The sequence below is a fragment of the Eublepharis macularius genome, chromosome 13 (assembly GCF_028583425.1).
Source record: "Eublepharis macularius isolate TG4126 chromosome 13, MPM_Emac_v1.0, whole genome shotgun sequence".
NCBI lineage: Eukaryota > Metazoa > Chordata > Lepidosauria > Squamata > Eublepharidae > Eublepharis > Eublepharis macularius.
Window position 1 is genome coordinate 5,507,393 of NC_072802.1, and position 12,354 is coordinate 5,519,746.

The following is a 12,354-nucleotide window of genomic DNA, read 5'->3' on the forward strand; positions in this document are numbered from 1 at the left end:
AGTTTAGATTGCCCTCCGCCGAGCGGCGCGGAGGGCAATCTCAACTCCCCTCTGTCTGGAGATCAGGGGGCGGGGCCACCAGCCATGTGACCATTTTCAAGAGGTTCCGAAACTCCGTTCCATCACGTGCCAGCTGAAAAAAAGCCCTGATTGGAAGTGTAATGGGGGAGTTCCACTCCGGCAGCCTTTGATGATGGAGGGTAGCTGTTGATGACCTCTGTGGCCTGAGAGGCCTCTATTTTTGAGGCCTTTTGCAGGTGATGCTCCTTGCTGCAGATACGTTATCAGACAGAGTGGGCAGTGTGATTTTTGATGTGGCTATAAAGTGGCTATGCATTGCTTTACCGCTTTCACTTGGCCACAGTCACATGGAGAATTGCTCACTTCTAACTAAAATTGCTTTGAACCCCACCCCCCCACCAAGTGCTACACACTATGCTTAAGATTTAGTTGAGTGTTTGAAATAGAGAACACAAAATTGGACTAAAATATAGGCAGTATATGCATAATTCTAAAAACTTCAATTTTATTTGTTCTGTAACTAGAGACATGAAGTTCTGAGTTGTGGGGGGAACACCTCTGAAATATTTTGTGTTTTGGAATGATTGAAATGCTTTTTTAAAAAAATACTTTATTTTGGTTTTAACATTTTTATAACAGTATAAACAATAAACAACCCCCCTCCCCATAAACAATTGCTGTCATCGAGTCACTCGCCACTCAGATTGAAGTTGGTTAAACAGGTAAACAGAACAGAACAGGTATAGTATCTAAAAGAATATTTTAGAGAATAGCAAGAACAGTACAGACTTGTGAAGTAGGCAGCTGTGCTTGATCCTGAGCGTCATAAAATTCAGAAATGGGTGCCGTAGGGTTGAGAAGTTAGATTGGAGTTGGGGATTGTCCAAAGAATGGAGGTGATCGGCGATCTTCTCCATAATAAATCTCAAATCCTTTTGTGCTAGCCAGTGAGTAAAGGGAGATTAGGTATATTCCAAGAGGATGCAATAAGGGCTTTTTGGCTGGTAAGAGAAGAATGAAAATAAGGTCCTTTCTGATGCTCGGTACAACATTATCTTCTCATAAATTTAATAGGATGATTTCTGTCTGCAGAGGAACCCTGTATCCTTAATGTTGTTGGGCATTAGGGGTTGAAAAACACAGATTCCAAGCGAAGGGGCCAGTTCAAAATTAGTTGATCTTCAATTATGAGCACTAAACCGATGGCATCTGCTAATAAACAGGAAGTGTAGCACTCTACCATGCAAAAAAACCTGTATGATAAACAATCTTGTAACCAACAGTTAAAGTCTCCGACGGTGTCAGTAACGTAGCTTTCCCCCCCCCCACAACCCTCTCCTCCCTGAAGCACCCTCCCTAACACCAACATCCCGCTTGCCCCCAACAAAGAAAAAGAAAAGAAAAAAAACCCCAGACATTGATAAGTGAAACACTTCGTCCTCACAAAGAGGAATTCATCCAGAATCGCTGCCCAATGGCAATGAGCAAGGAAAGTTTTTTAACCCTCAGTCTGGAGGTCTCTATTCGGTGTTTTGGGGGAATAAAAGGGCAAACGCCCCTCCCCCTCTGTGAGCCAGCTCCTCTGCACAGACTATAGAGTGAAGTATACAGTTAGAAGGCTAGTCTTCATTTTGTCAACCAGCCATACAAAGGCACAAAATTACATCTTAAGCTTCAGCTAATAAGACATAGTTATGGCCGATATTGATACATCCCTATACTGTAGCTTAGAGTCCAGGTGACTGCTTTATGGGTATCCTTAGCCATTTTGCTTGTATCTCTCCTTTGGGTTTCCTTTCATTGGTTGTTCTGTGGATGTCTTCCAGTTTCAGCTGTTCCAGGAGTTTACCAGTCTCTAAATCAGATGCCTGCAACACTGCCCTGATGAAAGATCTGGAGCTTTGTAGATGAGACCCATCTATATCTAACATTAGCCTCCGTCAGTCTAGATGTAATGGGTCAGAGTTCCCTATGATGTGTGAGCGTTTCAGCCGAGAGATCCTGAAAAACCTGGATCTTGCTTTCTTGGAACATAAAATAGCCTCTTCTCCTTGCCTCGCGCAGCATTTTTTCTTTAGTGAAAATGTGTGAAAATTTGACAACAATGTCCCTATTTATTTTATTCCTTGAGTTACACGGAGAGCCTAGCCTGTAAGTATGCTCAATCAAAGGCGCGACACCATCTTCTATTTTAAGTTCTGTAGCAAGTCACTCGGTGAGAAATGCGGCTAGATCTGATGTGCCTTCAGCTTCCCCATCAAAACCTCTAAATAAAAGATTTTGAAAGTTTAATTTATTTTCAAGGTCGATGATTTTATTTTTAAGCCAGCTTTCACTGGCCTGCACGGTGCACGTTTCTTCTTGCACCATTAACCCTAGTTGTAAGGCTGTCTCTGCAGTTTGGGATGCTTGTTGAAGAGTATTCTTAATACCACTAACCTGTTCAGTGATGGGTTTTAATAGGATCTCTATTCTTTTTGCAATTTTGTCCTCTAGCAAGTCAATTTTGTTACTAATTTCGGCCTCAAGTGCTAGTAGTTCATTTTCATCTACCTCCACTTTGCTTGTGGCGACCATCTTGGTTGATCTCCTCATATCTGCACCGGCCCTGTTTCTGGTCTCGGTGGCTTGAAAAAATGCCTTTAAAGACAGGGGAGCAGGTTCAGTGGCTTTATTTCTGCTTCCCCCAGTCTTTCCCATCATTTGTTGCTGCAGATGGCGCCTGGTAGCTTTAAAAAGCCAGCTGAAGGGGGAGAACGAGACCAGAGCTCACTCCTTAGGTGACCGACTCCATCGTGTGCGGCGCCCCCCCCCCCCCAATGAAATGCTTTTCAAGACAGGATTTTATGCAAAGTGCTTTGTAAGAGAGTGTTAAATGATAATTTCTATATATAATGCAGACATGTTGCATGTTTTCAAGGATGTTAGTTTAAGTGTGGTTTTGTCCACAATTAACATCCTGTGTGCATGATACTTTGGTGTGTTTAATGTTTACTTAATGGCCGAGTCTGCTGAAAATCCTTAATACTGTGACTTTATGAAGGCTGTTTCCAACTCCTTCCCCTTTTCTCCTACCCCCTATTTCTTAGATGGCAAAAAGTGATATGTTTGCCTAGGTAGCAACTCTTTCTTTAACACTATGTTTGAAATTCTGTTTGAACAAAACTAAGGCATTTTTTACTTTTGTATTTCATAAATATGTAAATAAATGTTAACCAGGTTATGAAGTACTCATGTTATACTCTTAAAACAGTAAAATGAGTTTAGATTTGGAAAGAATGTAAGACATGAATATATTTCAATTTCCCCCCAAATCATAAGAGTTCTGATCGCAGTTTTTCAGCGACTTGCATGCAGAGGCAAAGAGATCTATTATAATAACAAATGCAAAAAAAAGAAGAAAACAACAAAAAAAGAAGTACGAGATCTGTTTCACAGGATCCAGGAAATCAAAGGAAAATTCAAACCATGGCTAGGGATCATGAAAGATCAACATGGAAATGCTGTATCCAGTTAGGGCAAAATAAAGAAAAGATGGAAACAATTTACTGAAGAATTATACAGAAGAGAGGAAAGGATGAGATTCCATCAAAGAAGAATCTTTTAAAAAAGATCCTACAGTTTTAGAAAGTGAAATGAAAGCTGCACAAAGCAATTGAGAGAAACAAATTAACGGGAATAGACGGGATATTTATTTGTGCCACCATTCCACCTAATAGGATCCCCAAGGCAGCAAATATTAATAGAGCTACTTCAAGCTACAAAAACTGAGTCCATCAAAATATTAACAAGAATATGCTGACAAATATGGAAAACAAAATAGTGGCCCCCGTTGAATCTACATTCCAGTTCTGAAAAGTGGAGACATAAAAGATTGCAGCAACTGTGAGATCATCACATTCATTTCCCATGGAAGCAAAGTTTTATAACAAAGTATGTTACCATACAGGAACAAGAATGCCAGATGTGGAAGCTGGATTCAGAAAAGGAAGAGGCACTAGAGATCATATTGCAAACTTACGTGGTGGTTGCTGGAACATACCAGAGAATTTCAGAAGAAAATCAGTTTCTGTTTTAGAGATTACAGAAAAAACTTCAGCTGTGTGAAACATGAAACGCTATGGACAGTTTTAAAAGAAAGTGGGTGCCACAACAACTGATACTTTTCCATCCACAGCTTGTGCTGTGGGCCAGAGGCTACTGTTAGGACAGAATATGGGGAAACAGAATGGTTTTCGTTTGGTAAAGCTGTCAGAGGAGGATGTATATTATCTTCCCGTCTGTTCAGCCTGTATGTAGAACATATCATAAAGAAAGTTGGATTAGATTTTGATGAATCTGGTAGTAATTAAAATACCACTAGTTCAAAGCCTTTGTAGGATCAAATTCCATCACTGATAGGCCATTCATGCCAGCTCAGCTTTACTTTCCAACAAACATTGCTTCTCTTTTTTTTCCAATGAAGAACCAATGTAACTTGTCAGTCACAACTGCTTTGTGTTGTCCTGTCTCCCAGCTGCTGCACTATGCTTCATTTTTGTGGCTCGCTAACAGAATTAGAACATTAAATAATACTGATTTGTGTAATCCTTCCTTGTGTAATAGGTCCAGGTTTAGTGGTCGCAGCTTTGTGGATGCCCTGTTCCCAATCTGAACTGCTACTTAAACATAGTATTTAAAAGCGGGGTGGGGGTCTAGAACTTGTGGGCTTTTTGTGTAAAATAATGTAAATGATCAGTTGATTTGAGGAGAAAGCAGGTGTATTGAGCAGTTCCAAAGCCAGGGTGGAATAAGAGGTTTCCAGGAAGACTTAGATGTCATCTTTGGATTAGAGTAGGCAGAAAATATCTCAGCACAGTTAGTGCGTGGAGGGGAGTTGTGTGTTGAGGTTTATCTTCTTTATGGGCTCTGAGAAGGAACTTTTCCTAAGATGACCCATGACAAGTCATCGATAAATTTCAAGTACAGAAGGGCTGTTAATGGGTGGGAGCTGCTGAAGGATTCAACTCTCACAAGTTCATGCTGGAGTAAACGCTGTAGAAAAGAGTAGGAGTCCAGTAGCACCTATAAGACTAAGCTATAAGACTGAGTCTTTAAGGTGCCACACTGGACTTCTGCTTCATTTCCCTTTGCTCCTACCTATCCATGCCCTTCTCTACCTCTTCCCCTCCTTTAACTGGGCCCATTTTACTTGGAGCTGTTCACAGAGCTCCACTTACCTGCTCCCTCCCACCCAGATTCTATGGTCTCTGCTTCACATCAGGCAGAAACTCAAGAAGTGTTCATGGAGGACTTGAGTGTGTGCTGATTATCAGGCAACCAGCTTACCCATGGCCTCCCTTTAAAATCAGAACAGACAGAGAAGGGCCAGTGGCCTGGGCTGCCTCAGTCAGAAGTCTTTTCACATGGAGCTTTTTTGTTGGTTCTGGCCCCTTAATGCTTCAGTGACTCCTCTGAGTTACATTCACATGGTCACATGGCCTGGGGGCAGCCATCAGCTAAATGAGTTGGAGGACAAGAGAGGATAGGAAGAAACTGCTTCTGAGATGGTTGCAACAACCGATCAACACTGCTTGTGCAAATATACAAAGATTGTAGCCCTAGACTGTTGTCTGAGTTGGGACCACCAGTATGTTTGAAATTCTAATATGTAGTTGTAGGGTGCAATCCTGAGCTTCTTACTCACTACTTACTTGCTTGGTAGTAAGCGTCGGGCAAATTTACTATTCAAGTGCAGTTGGGAGCTGGTAGATATGGGAGCGGGACTTATGAAAGGCGCCCAGCATCAAGCAGTAATGCTCGCTGCTTATCCGACCTCTCTAGCATTCCACCTGCTGACAATGGGGCTGCTCCCACCCACCCCCTGCTACACTAATCCTATGCAATACAAGATCTGTTAGGAACAAGGTTGCATGCATTGCTGGGATATTGCAGGAAAAGAAAATTGACATGGCTTGCCTGACAGAGAGATGGCTGCAGGAAAATGACAAGGTGTGTCTGTCCCAACTGACTCCCCCTGGCTATGTGGTCCTACCCCAACCTTGCAATAGTAGCTGAGGAGGAGAGGTTGCTATTATTCTCCGTGAGTCCTTCAACTTCCGCAAATCTCCAGTATAAGCTATAGCTGGTATTGACTGCTTGTACTTGTCTCTGGGAATTAAAGACAGATTGGGTATCTTGCTTGTGTATAGACCACCTAGCTCCCCCATAAGCACCCTTTCTGAGTTGGTAGAGCTGCTAGCAGACATGATGTTAGAGACACCTTGACATTGTTCTGGGAGACTTCAACATCCATGCTGAGTGTTCAAAGTCAGGCCCAACTCAGGAATTTATAGCTTCCCTGGCTACCCTGGGCCTCTCGCAAATTGTGACAGGCCCTATACATGAAAGGGGCCACACCTTAGACTTAATATTTTGCACTGAGCCTTTAAGAGAAAACCTTGTTTCAGCATTGGAGGTTCGGCCTGAACCGTGGTCAGACCATCATGAATATAGCCCCAACTCCCCACAAAATTGGGGGTCCAGTTAAAATGATTTGCCCACTAAGGCTCATGGACCCTTCTAGATTCCAAAATGCCTTGTGGGATTTTAGAATCCCAGACACATGCCCCATGGTAGCTGCTGTAGGAGTGTGGAACACAAAGCTCCTTGAAGCTATTGACACCATTGCTCCTTATCGACCACTCTGACCCTTGGGATGGACACCAGCCCCATGGTTTACCATAAAGCTGGCTGACTTAAAGAGAGTTGGAAGACGTCTAGAAAGGTGCTGGCAAAAAGCTCACACGGAACCAGATAGAACATGCTACAGAACCCACTGGAGGACCTATGAAGTGGAAATGAAAGCAGCAAAGAAACGTTATTTTTCGGCAACTATTGCGTCGGCTAGATCACAACCATCCCAATTGTTTGAGATATCCAGATGCCTTCTAATCCCTAAATCTGAACCTTTATAGTCCCAAGAACAGAGAATTAGCTGTGAGGCCTTTGCTAAGTTTTTTGCTGATAAAATAGCACGAATACGCTGTGTGCTAGCTGCTATGCAAATGAGATAGAAGAAATGCTTAATATACCATCGAGCTTACATTTGGACTGCTTTGAACCAATCTCAATGACAGATCTTAACAGGGTCTTGATGCCTACGAAAGCCACTACTTGTGCGCTCGATCCTTGCCCATCCTGGTTGTTAACATCAAATAAGGACCACATAAGTGAACCACTGAGGTCTATTGTAAATCAATCACTAACTCAGGGCAACTTTCCCTGGCAGCTCAAACAGGCTGTTATCTGTCCGCTACTTAAAAAACCATCACTAGACAAAAATGATGTAACAGTTATCACCCAGTCTCTAATCTGTCCTTTCTGGGCAAAGTGATTGAGAGAGCAGTAGCTGACCAACTCCAGACCTTCTTGGATAACTCTAGCGCTCTGGACCCTTTCCAGTCAGGTTTCAGACCAGGGCATGGAACAGAGACAGCACTAATAGCATTAGTGGATGATCTCCGTCTGAATATAGACAAAGGCCGTGCCTCCTTATTGCTTCTATTGGGTCTGTCTGCAGCCTTTGATACAGTAGACCATGCCATCCTGTTGAGGCGTTTAGAAACAGATGTGGACATCAAAGGATGTACCCTAGACTGGTTTAAATCATTTCTCTTGGAGTGGAGTCAAAGGGTTGCCGTTGGAGATCAGCTATCTCCAGAATGGGAACTATCTTGCGGGGTTATCTCCCATCTTATTCAACCTCTATGTAAAACCTTTAGGACAACTCATTCGCAGCTATGGAGCTGAGTGTCATCAATATGCAGACGACACTCAACTCTATATCTCGCTATCCAGGTCCCCACAGAATGCAGTAGAAATCATAGATCACTGCCTGACAGCCGTAGTGAAATGGTTGAAATTGAACAAGACTGAAGTGATGCTTGTTAGGAAGGCAGAGATCTTGAAGGACACTGTACTCCCCACTTTTGATGGAGTTCATCTGACCTTTGCAGACTCAGTTAAAAGCCTAGGGGTTATACTGGATCCAGCGTTATTACTAGAAAAACAAGGCAGCGGCAAAAAATGCTTTCTACAACCTCACTCTAGCCAGAAAGTTGCCTTCTTATCTTGTCATGGCTGACCTGGCCACTTGGATCCATGCTATGGTAACATCAAAACTTGACTATTGTAATGCACTATACATAGGTCTCCCATCTAAGTTAACTAGGAGGCTCCGATTTGTACAAAATGCTGCAGCTTGACTGTTATCAGGAGCGAGCAGGAGCATGAACATCACTCCCATCCTACAGTCACTCCATTGGCTACCCATCAGTTACCGTGCTCAATTCAAGGTATTGGTTATTACATACAAAGCTCTTCATGGCTTTGGTCCGGCATACCTACAGGACTGCCTCCCTCCCTATGTTCCTCCACAGCAGCTTCGCTCATCTGAACAGGGTCTCCCACAGGAGCCAGGCTGCACACAGGTGAAGTCAGCAGCAGCCCCTACATGGGCTTTCTCTTTGGTGGCCCCTATTCTGTGGAATGACCTGTATGAGGAAGTCAGAAGAGCCCCCACTTTCCTGGCTTTTCATAAACAATGAAACCGAACTATTCAAAAAGGCTTTTTACTCAAATGGGAAGGCTGTATTGTAGGGAAGGGGTCTCGGATGCTTCGCTAATGAGTTAGGGACCGTAGACTCCATCACTATATTGCCTTACATATTATCTGTTGCTTTAAATATGTACTCCTATGTACCACCTGTGCTCCATGTTGTCTAATGTTAGTCCTAGAATTGATTATGTTCTGCTTCAGTATTTTTTCTACTCTCTATTGGATTCTTGCTAATACTATGTCTTTTAAACTTACATCTATTTACTCTATGGCATTGTTTTTCCATAAACAATGTATTGATACTGTATTGAAATGTACTTGACACTGATTGTACTAATCTCCTACTGTGTAATACGCCTTGAGTCTCAGTGAGAAAGGTGGACTATAAATGACATAAATAAAATAAATTTTAAAACATCTCAGTTCAGTCTTCAAATTGCTTCCCAGATTTTTTTTAAAGTTCTGCATAGTAAAAGGCTGTATCAGCTGCAGAATTTATTTTTCCTTGGGTATTCAGCAGTTTTTCTCCCTGGGCATGTACGCCAATAGTGAAGTAAAACAACGCCTTTTTTCAAGTGCTGAATGTTTTATTTGGCATAAGCCCTGGCCCTTTCACCTTCTCCTTTATCCGCCTGCGCCATGATTGGTTAAGCAGCAATGTTGTAACTGCACCCTTTCGCCCATTCTTCCTCCCACCACTCTTGACCCTCATCCTTAATTAAAATTTCAATTAAAATGGCAGTCAAGAATCTCTTAATCCAGTTTTCCCCCCTAATTTTTAAAAATAAAGTAGAATAGCAATGCTGGAACACTATAATTTTTTTTAAAAAAAACAACAACTTTGCAGTGTGGGGGGAGAGCAGAAGCAGTGATCTCTGGGGCTAGCAACTAAGTGTGGAAGAGCAGACAGACAGTAAAAGTCAGCATGACTCTGCTCCCCCGCCAGCTAGCCACACCAGTAGCAGAGGCAAGAGCATCCTGGTGCTGCACAGTCCGTCTCCCCTGGCTCTGGCTGCGCTGGGCCTGGCCTCTCTTCCCCACCTCCAGCGGTCACTTCCAGCTCCCCAGCAGAAGCCATGCTTTGGCTGCAAAAAAGAGCAGCTCTTGATTTTTGCCAAGACAATGGGAGGAGGAGGTGGCCGTGGCAGCCAGGACAGAGCCCTGGGCTATGGAGGCAGCTCGGGTGGAGAAAATGTTAACCCTCTGCTCAGCATTTGCCTGAAATGTTACTATTAGAGGTATGTATAACATCACGCCCTGATACTTTGTGGTTGCCTTTACTTCCTCTGGAAGCCATTTTATGGTTGCACCCACCACCCTGGATCAGGATTCCAGAGGTGCTGACAGGCTCACAAAGGTTGAGGAATCCTGGTCTACAATATACACAGGAATTATTAGAGTCTAATACTATAGATTCTTACACAAAAACCTTCATACTATGCATTTTGAGTAGCATTTTCTGTGTTCTCCTAAATTTCTAAAAAATGAGGAGAGGGATAGTCTGGGTTGGGGAATTCGTTGCAAATCTCCGCCGCTGCCAGCGCCCCCCCCCCCCCGAGCTGTATATAAATGGTAGTAGAGCATAGGAGTGGGTTGCTGGGCTCTTTTTCAAGAGTGACATTGACAACCTCCATAGAAATGATCGTCATGTAAGTTATCGTTGTCCTTATTTGTTAAAAGATGTATTTAAATGTCAGAACCTAGTTGCTGTATGTAAAGACGAGTCTGCAAGAGAAGATGCTTAATCTTTGGACAGATTAAGCTTTTGTGCAGAAAGATACTCATTTTTCTTGTCTTGGGGAGCATTTAGGCTTAAATATTCAGTCGACTTCATTTTCCTGCTTCCATGAAGTGGGAAGCGACAGTAGTTTCTGGTATGCCTGAAGCAGCAGAAATGTAATTCCCTTTCCAATTAGTATTGTAAAGACAAGTATTAAAAAGGCAGAAGAACCTCGAGAATTAAACTCCTTGGTCCAAATCCAGGCATCAGGTAGGAAGACGGCAGCAGCAAAAAAAGGGGGGGCGGGAGCCTGCTATAGTACCTAGGAAATGAATTAAGGCAGTAGAGACCCTGTAATGCCCCAAAGCCACTGGGACTGAAACGCCGAGCATGCTTCCCTGAATCCCAAGCAGGTTCTTGGAGTTGTTGAACAAAGTGGAAGGAGGATGTGACATTTCTGTGTCTTTCTACCATTCAGCTGAGTTGGGTTTATATAAATTGAATGTTGTTTCTAATATATTTTAAGATTTTTTTGCTTTTATATGTTTTATGGAGAAAATGAACAGAGAAGAGAATTTGTGATGACAAACAAATATTAGTAAAATCCAGAGCATTTTCTTTTGTTTAGACTGTTGCTTCCATAGAAAGTTGCTGTATTCAACGTGTTCCAATTTTCTGATTTTTTGCAGTGTGGGATGTGTTTGGTTCCCCTGAGTTTGATGCTCCACTCCTCCCCTTGGGTGACCTTGTGTCAATCACAGCTCTCTCAGGGCTCTCCGGCCCCACCCACCTCACAGGGGGATTGTTGTGGGGAGAATAACAGCACACTTTGTAAACCGCTCTGAGTGGGGAGCAGGAAGTTGTCCTGAAGAGCAGTATATAGATCAAATGTAGTAGTTGTTATTATTTTATGCATTTGGGGTGCACAGGTGCATGTAAATGTGCACACATGAACACACAATGCCGGGGCAGTGCTTCCCTCCCAGTCCCCACTGCTCAAACTGCCTGTCTATACAGTAGACATGACTAATGATGTTTGAGTTGCAGTGATTCTTTATTAACTACAAAACAGATCCTATTGTGAGTTTAAATACTGTATTAAACATTACGCTTTTTCTTTTGAAATCCTCTTGTTTTCTGGAAGCCTGCTTCCAATGCCTGTGGGATAGGCAGTTTCAAAGATCCTTTCTTTCTGCGCAATGTAGCTGGGAGGGTGGGGCTCCAGCACTGCGCCTTGATGTGGGAGCAGGGACTTCAAACTAGCCTTTTGTCTCCATTCCATTCCCATTGCTAAATCTTTGAAGGCTACTTGTCTGCCTGTTTAAACCAATCTGAAAACTCTTTAGCCTCTTCTGCTTCTTAAACAGTGCTACTCTGAACTGCTTGCATGTTCTTGAGGATCAGTGCCCTGTAACTGGGCTGCAGAGGGGCTTAATTATCATGAAGGTCAGCCTGGTTCTGCCTTGTACCCTTCAAAACTGTAGGTGATAAGATGTCAGGCCTGGCTAGGGGATTCTCTCAGACTCTCTACTTCATCAAACATGGTTGTATGAGTTAAAGGTATTCCGATAAAACTCCCTAGAAGTGCTCTGATACATGGGACTTGCCTGGAATGCTGAAGCAAAGTCTTCCCCGAGAGGTTATACCCCCTGTCCCCTCCCCCTAGTCCAAACAAGTCAGTTGAAGTCAGCGAAAATCCTGAAAAAGATGCAAAGCGGAATTTCCCAAGGTTGGTTTCCTCACGTTTCCAGCTGTGCTGATAACAGCACAACGTAGCCAAGATACATTGAAGGAAGAAAGTTACACTACAGGAAGAAAGCCCATTTCCCTCCCCACCTCCCCACCCACCCCCAGTATATATGCATTCACAGTTATGGCAGGCAAGGTGGCTTGCCTGCCTGACATTAGATTGCTCTTCCATACAGAAAATTAGATGTCAGGGACGAAGGTTCTTGCCTGGTCTTCTCTCACTATCTCCCCCCCCCCACCCCAATTTCACTTCTCAGGAGCATCA

The 12,354-nt window shown here is 43.2% G+C and overlaps 1 protein-coding gene across 2 annotated transcripts in view; it reads left to right on the forward strand.

Moving 5' to 3' along the window:
- AMOT (angiomotin) overlaps positions 1-12,354 on the forward strand; it is a 95,169-nt gene that overhangs the window by 35,230 nt on the left and 47,585 nt on the right. The gene's annotated exons all lie outside the window — the stretch shown is intronic.